Here is a 15,881-nt window from a genome sequence, read left to right on the forward strand (position 1 = left end):
ACAGGGATACACAGGAACAGAACCAGAAAAAGGAATCCAGAAATCATGAGAAAACAATAATGGCCCAGCAATGAGTGCTGGGATCAGGCAGACTCATATAGTCAGGTATCAGGTGTAATACATGCCAGTGATGATTAGACTATTACCTGACACCTTGTCAGAGATCAAGCTTAGAAGAGCAGCACCTCTGTCACTTCCAGAACTGCAGCTTACAAAACAAGAGGCCAAGCAACCCTTTGTGGTGAGGAATCATACTGCAAGGAATCATAACAGAACAGAGGTCCTGATTCAGAGCCGGTCGCTCTGACAGAGCGCTCGCTCTGAATCAGGGCCGGACTTTTTTTTTTTAGAACGACCTCCTGGCTGCTCGCATAGCTGTGGGTGACCACCCACAGCTATAGCGAGCGGCCAGGAAGATGGTCGCGATGGTCAAGACCATCGCGACCATCGCAACCATCGGGCTTGCGACGAGACCCTTGTAGTAGGGTCTTGTTGCCGCAAGCCCCAGAGAGATTTCAGCTCTAACAGAGCCGGAATCTCTCCACTGACATCACTTGTGATGTCAGTGGGGCTGGCCCCAAACGGTAGGCGTTCACATGGGAACACCTCCATTTGGGCAGCCACCCCCCCAGCCCGCCCACCAAAGGGAGCGTGCTGTCACTCAACATCGACAGCAATCCCCCTTTGGTGCGAGACCCGGAGCGACGGTTTGCCCGTCGCTATCCGGGTCTCGCGCATGCGCACGACGGAGCTGGCTCCGTCGTGCGCAGGCGCTCTTGGCCACCATTGACCCGGTTTCGAGCGTTCAGCGCTTGCGACCGGGTCTGAATCAGGCCCAGAGTTCTAACAGCCATAAATCATAAGTATTGAAACTTTTTATTTCTATTTTTTGCCAAAATTAAGAACTCTTTCTATTTTTATGTATTAAGGGAGACAGTGGGTGTGATAGTTTAGGTGTGTACACACCCATGTGGCTCTGTGCACTTTTACACAGGACAAGTCACAGCACCTTCCCTTATCAGTATAGGCCCTTGAACATTTTTATTCCCAGGCCATGCAGCCCATATGGCCCTGCATGTACTCAATCAAAACAGGTGCAACTATATTCTCCCCCTCTATAGCAGTAACAATGGTAAGAATTTTGGCTTTCATTTGCTACTATAGGATCTGCTGACAGTTCAAAAATTTGTTAATTTGTTCATTAATTTTGTTTGTGTATTGTAAGTACATAATTACACTGTGCAATTTCTCATGTACAGTATGTATTTCATGTTTGCATACATTGCCATAATTTTAATTCTATTCCCTTGTCTGGAAGATTACAGAGAGAACAAAAAAAATACCTGTTCCACCAATTTGTTTATATTTGCTTCTAAGCTGTCACCAAGCAAATATCTTATAAATTTATAAACCATGTTAAAAAAAATGCGTCAGAACATTTTTAAGTTATGGGGGCAAGCATACAGTATAATTTCATTTTGGCACCAATAAATTGCTGAATACTGCCCCTCTACTTATGTTCTTTATAGTTAATGAAATATGTTTTCCCCATGAGCCCTTTAAGACGCTCTGTTATAAATATTTTTTTTTTAATCCCTTATCCAGTTAACACAGAGGACATTTTTGAAACCGCCATATATCACAGGGTTTTTTAAGACCACCTTACAACACATGCAGTAGAACATTTTTGAGACCACCATAAACAATAAAGATTGTTTTGGAGACTGACATAAAATAAAGAGAGTGATTTTGTGACTGCCACACAAAGTCAATCCCTCATCATCAATGAACCCCTTTATACTCACTCTCTTATCCCCATTAGTAATTAATCCTTGAATCATCAATTAATTTGATTCATATTCATTAACCACCTCATTACCTACCACAGTCTAAAGAAAAGAACCCATTTCCCTTAATTAGCCCAAATAAAAGCATTAACTCCATGCATCTTATTTAACCCTCATAAAAAGCCCATAAAATGTACCCTATTTATTAACTTCTCAACTATCGGCCCGATTCAGAGGAGTACTGTACGCTATTCCGATGTTGAGCAATTCTCGGTAAACTGTGCAGAGTGATTGGCAGTTAAGGGCAATTTGGGGAAGGTAACAGGGTTTTCTGCCACAAACACAGGCATGTTGTGACCATTTTCGGGGCATGTCACTGTCTGAGTCTGCGATCCTGTATGCACAAAACATGGCTATGGCATCTCAGTTCAGGCAGCCAACAGGTTGAAGGCATTGTAGCACTAAGCTGCATGGCACCTACAGGGGGGTAGGAATGTGCTTCATTTATGGTCCATCTGCCCCCCTGCCTATCCATCCGCCCCTTCCCGACTTCTCTGATCCTCCATTATTATAAAGGAAATATTGTATGTGAAATTTTTATTTAGACATTTTCCTTACTGGTCACCCAGTGCAATGACTGGCCTCTGGCGCCCCCCTACCCTCAAATGTTTGAAGAGACAAGGCACCCCCTTGCCCACTCTGCTTCAACACCACTGTTCGCAGACTCCAAACCTCCAAAAATACCATTATCTGAAATTTGACTGAGGTTTTATCCAATAGGATCCCTCCCAGGGTCCACCGCAGTTTCCGCTTGCACTTGCTGACAGCCACGCATGTGCAGATGGACTCCCGGGTCATAAACTCCACACCACAGGTATTGGATAAGCTGTCCTTTGCTTCAATGCAGGGCCGGACTGGCCATCTGGCCCTTTTGGCAAATGCCAGAAGGGCCGATGGCCACATGGGCCGGTCTGGCTGAGCACAGGCTTACCTGGCAGCAGCGTCTCCTGGGCAGGGCCATGCTCAGCAGGTGGCTTGATGTGCGGCCGCGCCATTGCATTATGATGTCATGACGTGGTCTCATCATGATGTCACGACGCGACTGTGTATGAAAAGTGCGGTGGGGTGGGGGGAATCTGGGAAATTTTTGAGCTGGAGTGCAGGGCTGCCTGGCAGCACCGCCTCCCGCATGGCATTGCGCTCAGGTTGGAGACATGTACGGCCGCGTGATGACGTGGCTCAATGATCTGGTGTGAGAAGCGCGGTGGTGGAGGAGTGGTACAGGGCTTCCCTGGAAGCACTGAGGTCTCATCGGATCTTCTAGCTCACCCAGCGCAGGCGGCATCAGGCACATGCAGGGCCCGGCCTGGAAGCAGCCTCCCTGGGGAAAGGTAAGTCGCTGGGGGGGCATTGTGTTTTAATGGTCATTACTGTGTGGCAATGTTTTGGGGGGCATTACTTTGTGGCATGATGTCTTCTGGGGGGATTACTTTTTGCAATGATGTCTTCTGGGAACATTACTTTTTGGCATGATCTCTCTTGGGGGGCATTACTTTTTGGCATATTGTATTCTGGGGAGGCATTAATATTACTGTATGGCATGATGTCTTTTAGGTGACATTACTGTATGGCATGATGTCTTCTTGGGGACATTACTGTATGGCCTGATATCTTCTGGGAGACATTACTGTATGGCAAGATGTCTTCTGGGGGAGGCATGATGTCTTCTGGGGCATCACTGTGTGGAATGATATCTTCTGGGGGCATTACTGTATGGAATGATGTCTTCTGGGGGTATTACTGTATGGCATTATGTCTTCTGGGGGGCATCACTGTGAGGCATGATGTCTTCTGGGGGACATTACTGCGTTGCATAGTGTGAATTATGGGCATTACTAATGTGTGGCATAATTTGCATATGGGGTACTATTGTGTGGTCGTGAACCTTCCCATTGAGACCACACATGTTTTTTTGTGAGCGCCTTCAGCGTGCACTCTCCCTGATTTGGTACTTGGGGGCATTACTGTGTGGTATAATGTCTTCTGGGGGGCATCACTGTGTGGTATGATGTCTTCTGGGGGACATTACTGTGTTGCATAGTGTGAATTAGGGGCATTACTACTGTGTGGCGGAATTTGTATTTGGGGTACTATTGTTTGGTCATGCCCCTTCCCAGCGAGACCACACTTTTTTTTCATGTTCTCCCTGCTTCGGTTTTGGGTGGGGGTACCATTGCTCTTTATGTACACAGGGCACCACAATGTGTAGTAACAGCTCTGATTTGGTGTGCACAGATGTGTCCTCTGCGTTCAGCACCACTGCCCTAAAAAAATCCTACAGTGAACACTATCTAATCCTTTACAACTGCTAAGTTAAGGCTTGGTCTTGGGAAAGTGCCTTCCCTTGTCTTTGTGTGTGACCTCGACCAATGTAGTGCCAGCTTTAACTAACAGAACCAACCAAATACCAAATGTCTGACTATGGTACATGTATGAATCTCCTGCAGGATGAGCTACAGAGCTCAGTGGCGTAACTATAAATTTTGCTTCCCCCATGCCAAAAAAGTTTCAGGCGCCCCCTGCCCAAAGATCAAACTACCAAAGACGACGTTTAAGGTGTGTGGTTACATAATACAGCAACGTGCCTTACACATTATGACACACTAAGTAATGCCACTTATAACACAGTGTGCCACACCGGAATGCCCCTTACAACACATTATGCCACACCAGAATGCCCCTTACAACACATTATGCCACACAGCAATGCCCCTTACACATTCCACACAATAATACCACATATAACACATGACATATAGTAAAGCCCTTATAACAAATTTATGCCATGCTGTAATGCCCCTATTTCACATTATGCCACACTGTAATGCCACATACAACACATTATGTCACACAGTAATGCCCTTTACACATTATACCACACAGTAATGCCCCTAATAACACATTGTGCACACAGTAATGCCAAATACACATTATGCCAAACAGTAATGCCCATTACATCCCACCCTGACAGATTTACTTCACCAACTCTCCTCTCTGCTCCTGCCAGTCTGTCACCTCAGCTCAAGACAGATTGCACAGTTTTTATGTCGGTGTAGAACCAGATTATTGGGAACATAGGCCCTCATTCAGAGCCGTACGCTCTGAGCAGAGCGCACGCTCTGAATGAGGGCCGGTCTCCATGAAAATGGAGCGTCCTCCTGGACGCTCGTATAGCTGTGGGTCACCACCCACAGGCTATACGAGCGTGCATTTTGATGGCCGCGATGGTCGTGACTATCACGACCATCGAAACTGCGAGCCGGAGCCTGCGGTTGAGGTTTTCAACCGCAAGCTCCGGAGTAATTTTGGCTCTATCAGAGCCAAAATCACTCCCACTGACATCACTAGTGATGTCAGTGGGCCGGCTTTTGACGGGAGGCGTTCCCGTGGGAACGCCCCCGTCAGGGAGGCACGCCCCTGGCACGCCTACCAAAGGGGGCGTGCTGTCAATCAACATTGACAGCACGCCCCCTTTGATCGGACACAACGAGCGAAGGACTTTCCTTCGCTCGTCGCGTCTGGCGCATGCGCACGACGGAACTCCCTCCGTCGTGCGCATGCTCAGTCCAGAACATCGACCCACTTACGAGCGTACAGCCGCTCGCGAGTGGGTCTGAATCAGGCCCATAGTTTATAACCTGTAAACTGTGTGTATCAAGTTAGTGCCCCTTATACAGTGCCCCCTGTAGTTGTGCCCCAAAATGCAATGCCCCCTATACTAGTGCCCCTTATGCAATGCCCCCTGTAATAGTGCCCCTTATGCAATGTCCCCTGTAGTAGTGCCCATTATGCAGGGCCCCCTGTAGTTGTGCCCATTAAAGTAGTGCCCCCTGTAGTTGTGCCCCATATGCAATGCCCCCTATACTAGTGCCCCTTATGCAATGCCCCCTGTAATAGTGCCCCTTATGCAATGCCCCCTGTAGTAGTGCCCATTATGCAGTGCCCCCTGAAATTGTGCCCATTAAAGTAGTGCCCCCTGTAGTTGTGCCCCTTCTAGTAGTTCCCCCTGTAGTTGTGCCCATTTTAGTAGTGCCCCCTGTAGTTGTGCCCAGTAGTTGCCCTCAGTAGTGAGCCCCCTGTAGTGAGCCCCTGTAGTTGCACCCAGTAGTTGCCCCCAGTAGTGAGCACCCAGTAGTTGCCCCCAGTAGTGAGCCCCCTGTAGTTGCCCCCTGTGGTTGCCCCCAGTAGTGAGCCCCCTGTGGTTGCCCCCAGTAGTGAGCCCCCTTTAGTTGCCCCCAGTAGTGAGCCCCCTTTAGTTGCCCCCAGTAGTTGCCCCCTGTAGTGAGCCCCCTGTAGTTGCCCCCAGTAGTGAGCCCCCTGTAGTTGCACCTAGTTGATTCCAATAGTGAGCCCCCAGTAGTGAGCCCCTGTACTGAGCCCCCTGTAGTGAGCCCCCTGTAGTGAGCCCCCTGTAGTGAGCTCCCCGTAGTTGCCCCCAGTAGTTAGTCCCCTGTAGTTGCCCCCCCCCGCGCGCACACAAAAAACACACAAAAAAATAAATAAAAAAAACACTTACCTTTATTCCTGCTCCAGTTCTGCTGCTGTCCATACCCCGGCGTCCGCTCCTCGGCACTATGGGAGTGACGTCATTATGTGACTCCCATAGTGCTCTGCGGGACCCGGAAGATGGAGGGAGCTCCTGAACGCCGTCCCTGGCGTCCGCTCCTCGGCACTATGGGAGTGACGTCATTACGTCACTCACATAGTGCTCTGCGGGACCCGGAAGACGGAGCTCACTCCTGAACTCCGTCCCTGGCATCCGCTCCTCGGCACTATGGGAGTGACGTCATGAAGTCACTCCCATAGTACCCTGCAGGACCCGGAAGACGTAGGGAGCTCCATTCTCCGGCTGCCGCCGGGGGTTTGAATAGGAGCCGGGTGCCCACTGGTAACACACTCAGCGGCGCCCGGCAGATGGAGGGTGCAGGGGGTGCAATGGATACTGGGCCTGATTCAGAGCCAGACGCTATTTGCGCTCGCTCGTTCAGAAAAAGGGGCCGGCTATTTAAATTGAGGGCTCGCTCTTTGCGGTCTGTTGATGCCTCTATGTCTGAGCGAGAGAACGAAACATGCGCTCGCTATTTTGTAAAGCCGCCCCCTGGCCGTTCGCATCCTACGTCATCTCCGCTATTTATTTGATTAATCGAGTACATCGAAAGGCGTCTGAACTGCTCGCAGTGCTTGTGGTTGGATTTTCCTACCGCAATCATGCGAACAGTTCAGGCTAAGAAAAAACCAAGTGACGTGGTCGATGACGCTGCTTTGTTAATTATGCACACCCTTAAAACTCCCGTTTTGACCGTTTGGCACGCCTGCATTCCACCCACAAACGCCTCATCCTGTCACTCAAATTAGCAGGCACTCGCAATTTTGCGAACACACGTTTTCCGACCGCACTGACTGGTTGGCGCATGTGCATTACGACCCTTTTGCATGCGCAGATGTGCGAACATCGCTCGGAGCGAACGAGCGGCCCTGAATCAGGCCCACAGTTCATTGAAATTCCTAATATGCATTCAGTATTGGTAAGTGTGCAAGGAGTTTTGGAGAATGAGGCTAAAACTGATTTATAACATGGCATCTTAAAGACAGCAATGATAGTCAAGCATTTGTTAAATGTGTCAAATGTAACCTTTGGTGGTGTGTTAGATAGTAAGTAAGTGTTCAGTCTCATGATTATACAAGGAAGTATTTTGTTAGTTGTACAATATGGGATTTTATCTTTATATTGGAATTACATAATACTGAGATAAGAAGATTATTGAGATACTTAATGGGCAACCAATGAAGCAATTCAATTGTTTTTAGGCACTCATTAAGTATTATCGTGCTTGTCGAGCAAAATTATTCCGGGTTTAGCTGCATAAACTCGTCTAAAGTCCTAGTTAATGCGTCCAAACAGCAGTTTGGGTACCCAAACCACGGACTTATCGCACATTTCTGCTCTCCATCTCAGTAGGGTGCAAGAAGAAATGTGCATAAACATTAAAATTGCCTTTCCTGAGCAGGTTAAAAAATTATATGTTTATTTATTATGGGTCAGGTGGTGGATTATGCAGACTATGGGCCTGATTCAAAAAGTGAGTGCTCGCTCTGAATCAGGGTGGCCTCTCGCTAAGCTGTGGGGGACCACCCACAGCTTTAGCGAGCAGACAGGTGATGGTCGCGACCATCGGGCTTGCGACGAGAACCTTGTGGTAGGGTCTCATCTGCTGCAAGCCCCAGTGAGCTTCCGGCTCTAATAGAGTGATGTCAGTAGGGCCGCCCACAAACGGCGGGCGTTCCTTCAGGAACACCTCCGTTTGTCCAGCCACCCCCCCACCTACAAAACGGGGTGAGCTGTCGATCAACATCGACAGCCGCGCCGTTTGTAGCGAGCCCCCCGGAGCGAGAGATGCCCCACCATCGACCTGCTTGCGAGCGGGTCTGAATCAGGCTCTATGTTTGCATAATAAGGTTATTAATTAATACTTTACTTGGTAAATAATGTATTTATTATGATAATACACATGTGGAAAATATATCTGTGTCTTAGTTTGACGAGCAAATTTCTAAGATGTCAGGTAAGTAATAAGATGGTCACAAAAAGTTCCACAGGGATTTACATGTTTTTCTGCAGATATGATAATAGTCACAACAACATAATTAATTATTGATTCTGGAAGCCTAGTTTGTGAGTTTTTCTCAAGTGCTTGATTTAATTCAGATAAAAATGTATCTGAAAAGTATTTCTTGTTAGTTGGATCGACCATTTCTGCAAATTGAACAGCAGCAAAGTCGCTCATCAATAAATGTGACTAAAAGCTAAAAACAAGTAAATCAAATACGTAAGGGGGTGATTCATCTTAGGAAGGAATAGCAAAGTTGCACGCAAGCAGCTTTGCAATTCTGTCCTTGCCAATATGCAAATGCAGCAGGAGGTGTATGACACAGGGGGTGTCATACACCTCCTGCTGCATTTGCATATTGGCAAGGACGGCACTATTGGCACTGTGACTGTGGTCGCAGGCTGGGATCACCATCGCGACCATGTGAGTAAGCCTCAGCGTATGCTGGCTTGCTTGCAAGGCCAGGAAACTCGCAGCCCCTGGCCTTAGCCACTCCCGGAAAACAGGACCATCACGCCCCGTTTCCAGGAACTTCAGCCGTCCCCGCTCTCACACTGCCCCTTAAATGCCTCTACCTGTGAATCAGGCAGAGACATAGAAGGGGCTGCGTGGGATAACGCAGGATTCGCAGAAAGGGTCCTGCGCATGCACAGATTCCCGATAATCGGGAATCTATATTCAGCATTGCACTTATAGTGCATACACACGGTCAGATTTTTCTTCAGATCTAAACGATAACGATTTCAAAAATCATTCAATCATTCATATCTGAAGGAAAATCTGACATGTCTGAACGATGCGTGTTCCCGATGGTCAGATAACGATATCTGACATCTGATGTGTTTGCAGTCAGATTTGGACGATTCCATTAATTTTAATGCAGTCAAAAATCGTTCATAGTTCAAATCGTTCACATCGTTGGTCAAACCGTTCATCAAATTGTTCAGATCGTTAGATCGTTCAATCGTTCATCTGACAAATCAGACCATGTGTATGCTCTATTACATGCAATGCTGAATCAGCAGAAATAATAAAGAAAATGTTTATTAGAAATACCATTCAGTATGTGCATTTATGTGTCCCTACAGTTTAACATAACATTTACGTGAGAAGTAAGCAGTGAGATGGTGAGCACAGGCTGCCAAGTGAATACAAATATTAAGATTCACAGCAATGTTTACGTACAAGATAAAACAGATATAATATATGCAGTAAACCCTATTATATGCAGTTCTAGCTACAGGAGATAGTTAAAGTTGCATTTCTAAGAGTTAAGCCCAATGTGCTATGATATCAGGGTCCCAAGAATGAGGGCTCTTACAGTTGTTACATGGGGCCTGTTTCAGAGTTGTACGAAAAGCTGATGGTTTGCATACAACTCCGATGTTTGAAGATCTGCGCATGTGCACTTGACTGTACTGTACATGTGCAGATTTCTTTCTGCAAGCTCATTTGCAGTGCCTGACTCTGCACCCTGATTGTCAGGCTGCGGCTATTAAGGGGTGAAAAGGGGGCGTCGTCAGACATTGTTCCAGAAAACATGGGCGTGTGGGCCCTGTTTTCTGGGCATACTGAAGCCAGTGTCTGCATCCTTGCACGCAGCTTAACTGGCTTCAGCTGCATGAAAACACCAGCCTGAAGGTTACTCAGATGACCGATGGTCACGCAGAATGATTCGATCCTGTGTCCTCATCTGCGTAAAATGTTGCACTATCTGCATACAAAGACGCAGCATTGGTCATAGATAATTAGATTTTTGCAGTCCTGAGTGAGTCTATGGTCCCACAGAATTGCCGTGGGAATTGAGACGCTGGAACCATATTGCTTGCATAAGGGATAGCAGATGCAGGGTGACGCCCCCAAAACGGTTGTGACATTTCTGAGTTCTTTGGTGCCATTCCCATTTACCTCCCACAAATGCTCACTGAATGTCAATCACATTGCAAGTAAATAATTGCAGCGCACGACTTTGTTAATGTACCTTGATGCATGCGCATTTAATGATAATCACTCAACTCCATAAACATCAGAATATCGTACAACGGCACCTCAATTCACCCCCCTTGCAGCCCAATCTTACCCTGGATTAGCACTTTTTTGTAAGCAGCCTGCGAACAAAAATCTGCAAGTCCGGCGGTACTGTAAGTGTAGCATACAGCCGCACTTGCTTTCACCACGAGGGGATTCACGGCTAATTGGATTAGGCCTAGGTTGAAAATAAGTTGATTTGCAGGCAAAAACACCTACTTTAATTGAAAAAGTGCTTTTTGCACTTTGATAAGTAGGCCCCTTGGGGTGTCTATTTACTAAGCAGTGTTAGGAGAAAGAGCGAAAAGTGATAAGGTGCCAGCCAATCAGCTCCTAACTGCCATCTCACAGGCTGTTTTTGAAAAATGACAGTTGGGAGCTGATTGGCTGGCACCTTATCACTTTTCACTCCTAACACTGCTTAGTAAATAGACCCCTTAATCTGTTAGTAGTTGCAATAGCAATTTATCATTGTTTAATATGTAAGAATGAAATTATCCTAAAGGTCCTCAGAATAATTTCTTTACTTTCCCTGCATATCTTAATATTAATACCAAATATATTTGTACTATTTAACAGCTTAATGTAATTCTGAAAAGGATACTGAAAATGTACAAGAATAGTTAAAGTTCAAGGCATTTTAAATGTCATAGCTATTTATTATTAATAAAGAAATTTTAAATTTACATAAGAGTTTTAGAGAGTTTAAGCTTCAGTGCTCATTTTAAAGTGAATGAATCAATTACACTGACATGAGTTTATAGCTCTTGTGTTTTTATGTGTAAATTGTAGAGAATTGCTGCAATATAGTATGACATATTATAACTAAGGAACAAAAGTATTTCCCAGTACAGGGGAAATATACTGTATATATATATTTATATTAGAGATGTGCGCAGGGCCATTTTTGCTGGTTTTGGTTTTGGATCTGTATCTCCTTTGTATTTTGGATCTGGATTTGGTTCTGCAAAACTACCCTTACGTGTTTTGGTTTTGGGTCTGTATTTTTTTTAAAAAAAAGCTGAAATCATATAACTTGGAAATCTGCGGACAACACTAATAAAAAAATATTGGACACATAAAAATGAAATAAAACATGACAATGATAATACAATATAAATAAACACAATATATGCAATATTAAAAAAATTATCTGAACAAGTTTAAAAGACTGTTATCCTTATCCCAATCTTGAGAAAAAAACGATGAACCAAGAACCTTCTCTCTGAGTGTTCCAATTGGTCAAAATTAGCCTAATGCCTGCTCCTCTGTAATGCAATATGCATGAGCAAAAATACTTAGTGGTTCAAGCTTATTATTTGCAGCGCTGTAACGCTTTCACAAGACAAAAATATAGCTATCTTTGTATCATTATGATAGTCCTGTAATCAATGATAAATATTATAGAACAAGCTTGTTATTTTCAGCACTGTAACTTGTTTCCAAAGGAAAATAATGTAATCAATTTGTTGTTACACAGTCCTAATAGCGATGATAGGTATTGTGGATCACTCGGCACAGGTGATGAAAATAACACAGAAGATCTTTCCAGTGTAGTGTTCACACAACAAAAAGGAAACTATTTTGTTTTGTATATATTGCTGTATAATAGTTTCCTCTTGTTACTGGTGTTTAAATATTGTTTGTCAACATTACCAGTCCATTCGGCTTCTGCCTTCCATGCACATGTGCTGGAGTGCTGTTCATTCAAAGCCAGTGTCAGCCGGGAATAGCGCTATTCAAACAGGAGAATCCTGTAATGGTGCATGGACTCCTGTATCACCTGAGCTTATCTACACGTGGGTATTCTGGTCAATGCATTTCTCTGCCTCTCAGACTCATCGGCGGCTTTCTCAAGAAGTGTGCCTTCCGGTTTAGTCCTGGCTCTAAAAATACTTAGATGCCGGTAATTACCATCAGCTGTTTTCTATTATTATTATTTTCTGCTACTGTTCACTCCCGAGTCTTGCCCTCAGAGACCTCCTATTGCGCATGCGAATTCCACAAATCCCACATGTCACTCAGACATCCATTAACTCAATGTTTCCTTTCCGTTAGCAGGATCATCTTATCCTTAATTTAACCCTTAATGAAATCCGGGTTATAAAACAGTCTCTATATCCTTGTTCCATAAATAAGTCTCTATATCATTGTTCCGTATACTTTGGTGCCATTAATTTCTATACACTGTATTACGTTTCTCCGTCACCCGAGCCAAATTAGCTACTGATGTATCTTATTATCGAATAGCCAAAAAATATTGCAGTCTCAATTTGTAACCATTTATAATATTTAATTGTAAATATGCTACTATATTATCGCAAAATGTATATAAACATCTAATTTATAGTGTACATCCATCCATACTATCTGGTAAAAATAAAAATAAAGAATAAACAAATAAAAATCAATATAAAAACTATTTTAACATAGACTGCTATGATGCCCAACATTCGGTATTAGCAATAAACTAAAGCAACAATCATCTATCCTCAGAATATGTATGACAAGTGCCAATTGAGCACTCTGTAACATCAACAATTACATATTTTTACCTAAATAGGAAAGACACACATCTGCAGAATAAATATAAAGTCTGCCAATACTAGAATAAATGAATCTTAAAAAAGAAATCAAAAACCTAAGTAATTGCAGATAAATTCTAAACATACACACATATTTATTTATTAATAATTAATTCTACCAAAAACAGATAATGTCATTAACCCATGAGTATAAACAGATACTCAAAAAAGATTTTTTATAATAAATATTCATCGAATATTATTAAGCTCTATCGTATCATTGAGCCCTTGTGGAATGAGAGTTTTTAAACAATAAAACCAGTACGCCTCACGTTTACATAAGGTATTGAACCTGTCGCTACCTCTTTTAGTGGGTTTAATATGTTCTATAGCTTTAACTGTAAGGGAATCAATTGATTCACCCAAACAGCTAGGTACATGTCTGGAAAGCGAGTGTGTTTTAATTTTTTTCAGGATATTTCTCCTGTACTCCATAAACCTGACGTGAAGAGGTCTTGTTGTGCGGCCCACGTATTGAAGGCCACACTCACATTCTATTACGTAGATAACAAATGATGTTCTACAATTAATAAAATCTTTGATAATGAAGTTCTCATTTGATGCAAAGGACCTAACACAATTATTCCTCCTTTCCATATGATTACAGGTAGTACAATTATTTTTTCTGCACCTGTGAAAGCCTTGTGGTTTAGGAGGAAGCCAATTTAAACTATCTGTTAGTTTTTGATCTGACCTTTTAAATAGACTAGGAGCCAATTTTGATTTTAAATTATCAGATTTTCTGAAAATGACCGATTTTTCAGGTATAACAGAGGAACCTATATGAATATCTAATTTGAGTAAGGGAATGTTTTTCTTAACTATTCTTCTAATGTCACTACTATATGAATTGCAGGTGGTTATGAATGCTAAGCTTCTATCTGTGGCTTCTTTTTACTTTAGTTTCCTTGCATAATGCTATCTCTATCCATATTAGTGACTTCTTTATATGCTCTATCTAATATCTCTACCGGATAACCCTGTTCCAGAAATGACTGATACAGAGTAATGATTTGACTCTCACAGTCTACCACTCTGGAAGAATTCCTTTTGATCCGACGGAATTGTCCCTTCGGAATGTTCCCTTTCCAAGTTTTTAGATGATTGCTTTTATAATTGAGATATCTACTCTGGCCAACCTCTTTAATATACGTCTGAGTAATGATATGATTATTCGCCCCTATCTTCAATGTGATATCCCAAAAATTTAAGTGATCTGAACTAATAATACTTGTGAACTTTAAACCATATGAATTGTGATTGAAATCATTTAAAAAAAGGTGTAGTGAAAACACATCCCCATCCCAAATAAAAAATAAATCATCTATATATCTGCCATAGAGAACCAGGCTGGCCCCGAGTTCCCGACCCCACACATGTTCTTCCTCAAACTTCCCCATGTATAGGTTGGTGAAACTTGGGGTGAACCTGGTTCCCATGGCAGCACCCAGTGTTTGCAAATAAAATCGGGAGTCAAACGTGAAATAATTGTGTTTTAAGATTAAATAAATAGATGCTAACACATATTGACACTGTGTATCTGTGATGTTCACATCATCCTTAAGATAGTGTTCAAGAGCCCTAATTCCACCTTCATGAGGAATATTTGAATACAAAGATTCAACATCACAAGTGGCAAATAGAAAACTACTTTTCCTCTTAATACCCTTAATAAGGTTCAAAAAACATGAAGTGTCTTTAATATATGACCGTAAATTTTAAATAGTTTCCTATTTGTTGTGTGCACAGTACACTGGAAAGATCTTCGGTGTTATTTTCTTCACCTGTGCCGAGTGATCCACAATGTCTATCATCACTATTAGGACTGTGTAACAACAAATTGGTTACATTGCTTTCCTTTGGAAACAATTTACAGTGCTGAAAATAACAAGCTTGTTCTGTAATATTTATCTTTGATTACAGGACTATCATAATGATACAAAGATAGCTATATTTTTTCTTGTGAAAGCAAGTTACAGAGCTGCAAATAATAAACTTGAACCACTACGTTTTTTTGCTCATGCATATTGCATTACAGAGGAGCAGGCATTAGGCTAATTTTGACCAATTGGAACACTCAGAGAGAAGGTTCTTGGTTCATCATTTTTTTTCCCAAGATTGGGATAAGGATAACAGGCCCTCATTCAGAGCCGTACGCTCTGAGCAGAGCGCACGCTCTGAATGAGGGCCGCCCTCCATAATTCTGGAGCGTCCTCCTGGACGCTCGTATAGCTGTGGGTCACCACCCACAGCCTATACGAGCGTGCAGTTTGATGGCCGCGATGGTCGTGACCATCGTGACCATCGAAACTGCGAGCCGGAGCCTGAGGTTGAGGTTTTCAACTGCAAGGCCCCGGAGTGATTTTGGCTCTATCAGAGCCAAAATCACTCCCACTGACATCACTAGTGATGTAAGTGGGCCAGCTTCTGACGGTAGGCGTTCCCTTGAGAACGCCCCCGTCAGGGAGGCACGCCCCCGGCACGCCCACCAAAGGGGGCGTGCTGTCAATCAACATCGACAGCACGCCCCCTTTGATCAGACACAACGAGCGAAGGAAAGTCCTTCGCTCGACGCATCTGGCGCATGCGCACGACGGAGCTCCCGCCGTCGTGAGCATGCGCAGTGCACAACATCAACCCACTTGCGAGCGGACAGCAGCTCGTGAGTGGGTCTGAATCAGGGCCACAGTCTTTTAGACTTGTTCAGACCATTTTTTAATATTACATATATTGTGTTTATTTATATTGTATTATCATTGTCATGTTTAATTTCATTTTTATTTGTCCAATATTTTTTTATTAGTGCTGTCCAC

The 15,881-nt window shown here is 43.7% G+C and overlaps 1 long non-coding RNA gene across 5 annotated transcripts in view; it reads right to left on the reverse strand.

Moving 5' to 3' along the window:
• The window catches only part of LOC148538372 (uncharacterized), a 392,934-nt gene extending 380,608 nt beyond the window's left edge, over window positions 1–12,326 (reverse strand). For all 5 annotated transcript variants that reach the window (XR_015871938.1, XR_015871935.1, XR_015871939.1 and 2 more), the window contains exon 1: window positions 12,140–12,326. This is a non-coding gene — a long non-coding RNA (uncharacterized LOC148538372). The remainder of the gene's footprint in view (window positions 1–12,139) is intronic.
• Between the last annotated feature and the right edge of the window lie 3,555 nt (window positions 12,327–15,881).

Source organism: Taudactylus pleione, unplaced genomic scaffold, assembly GCF_031769625.1.
Source record: "Taudactylus pleione unplaced genomic scaffold, aTauple2 ptg000040l, whole genome shotgun sequence".
NCBI classification, from domain to species: domain Eukaryota; kingdom Metazoa; phylum Chordata; class Amphibia; order Anura; family Myobatrachidae; genus Taudactylus; species Taudactylus pleione.